A 2,090-nucleotide genomic window follows, 5' to 3' on the forward strand; every position below is an offset into this window, starting at 1 on the left:
GCAGGAATGGGGATTGTTTTGGGGAGAAGGAACGGGTATGAGAAATCATTCCCCATTCTCGCTCTTACATGCCCTCAGACACCTCTTCATTAGGAACATTTTTTTTTTTTTACTTTACATCTTTTGTATTGATAAAAGTTTTATTTGAAATTACGGAGTATGATTAACAATGATTTGATACAAAAAAAAAAAAAAAAACGAGATATAGAGGCAAATAGTCAAAGTTTTGTAAAATTAAGGAAATGACCTTTTTTAATTAACTTAGCGGTTAATAACTGATTAACTCTTCATTATTAACTAATATTGATTGGTGATTAACTAAAATTAGTTAGTAATTAATCAATTTCAATCAACAAATTACAAAATTTATTAGTGATAAGCCATCAGTAAATTGATATAAATCAATTTATCACTGAATAACCATTGGTCACAGATTGACTACGGTAGAAAAATGACAATTTTCCTAAAAAAGAAATAAAAGATTCAGGTATTTGGTTAAAAGTTTAAACTCTCAGCCATTTACTAAAAAATTGGCCAAAAAAGACTACTTTCTTAATTTTTTTCTTATTTTAATTACTTCTCATTAGGATAATATAAAAATAAATAAACTGATCAACTTATAATTAGAATTGATATTGAACATGTAAAATATTCTTTTTGAAAGTGAACATGAGAATTGCGTTAAGCAGAAGCCATGTCGGCACTTATAATATTCTCAACGCATGAAGGAAAATCTTCAAGACAATAGCAATCTTTAACTAAAAACAGAGCATGTTTTGCTAGTGTGTGGGCTGTCATGTTACAATTACAGGTAATGTGACTGCACGAGCCACCACCAGTCACAGACAAAAAATGTCGAATATCTGCTAAGAGAGGTTCTTCCACGGCCAAAGAGGCTGGATCCATTACATATTTAGTCAGAGAAGAAGAATCAGTTTCAACCAAAAAAGTCACTGCCCATAGTGAAAAGGAGTCCTGCACGAATTAGCTGCAAACACGCTGAACTTCCCCTTTAATTTCTTTGCAAAGGCTCCCAAAATGAAGCTAGACGAGTCACGCGCCAATCCTCCCACACCGACATAATCCGAGTGGGGGAGCACCGAAGCATTTACGTTCAGTTTTAATTCATCATCAGCAGGAGTCGAGCAGAGATTATGCATATTGTTGTGAGAGAAAATCTACCTTAAAACGTCAGATGATAACCAAGCTCCACGTGGCCACTGACATGCCACGTCAGCCAACAGACAAGCGTTAACGGTCGAAGGATCAGCTTTCAAAGATGAGTGCCGCTAACAGTGAGAGAAGGGTCAACCGCCCTAAGACCTTCCAAAATAATACTTGAAGAAATGCTTAAGAACAACAAGTTTATATTATGCAACATCCACAACGACGGTCGACCGATCAAGCGGTCAGGACGGAGACGGATCCAAAGTTCCCAAAGTCCGACGATGCTATGGGAGGATCGACGGGGACGGAAGTTCTATTTTAACTTGTCATTGGGGCCCAATGAGAATGTAGATGGTAGCACGTTCAGTCTTAGGAAAGATAACGAGAATGCATCTATATATCTTAATTCAATGATTAAATGGGCTAGGACTATTGATTTCACCTTAGTTGTAAGTTAGGCCTTAAAATGCTATATTTTTGCATAAAGGTCTTCCGAATTAATTATAACTTAAATTCTTCAAACCATTTTCAGCATATTCCTATGTGAATCTAGTTCTCAGATTACAGATCTCAGTACTGGTTCCATTTAGTCATGCAAGATGAATAATATATTCCTATATCATTCACAAATCAACAAACTTAAACAAGTATATTGAACTTGCATCATCTATATTAGATCTAACTCAAATTAACCTTTCTAGTATTAATCTAAGTATTGTATCCTATAGTTGATGGCCATTCAAAAAATAGAAATAAGCATTAAACATACATAGATGAACAGGAATAAAAACTCAAGCAACTTAGAAATTAACCATCATCCTTATAACCTTAGTTCTATTAACAATCCTAGCTAAGAACAACTTAGCTCATAGTTGAATTTGCAAAAACCAAATTCTCAATATAATTCATTGTTCAACAAAATT

The sequence above is a fragment of the Morus notabilis genome, unplaced genomic scaffold (genome assembly GCF_000414095.1).
Source record: "Morus notabilis unplaced genomic scaffold, ASM41409v2 Scaffold1187, whole genome shotgun sequence".
NCBI classification, from domain to species: Eukaryota; Viridiplantae; Streptophyta; class Magnoliopsida; order Rosales; family Moraceae; genus Morus; species Morus notabilis.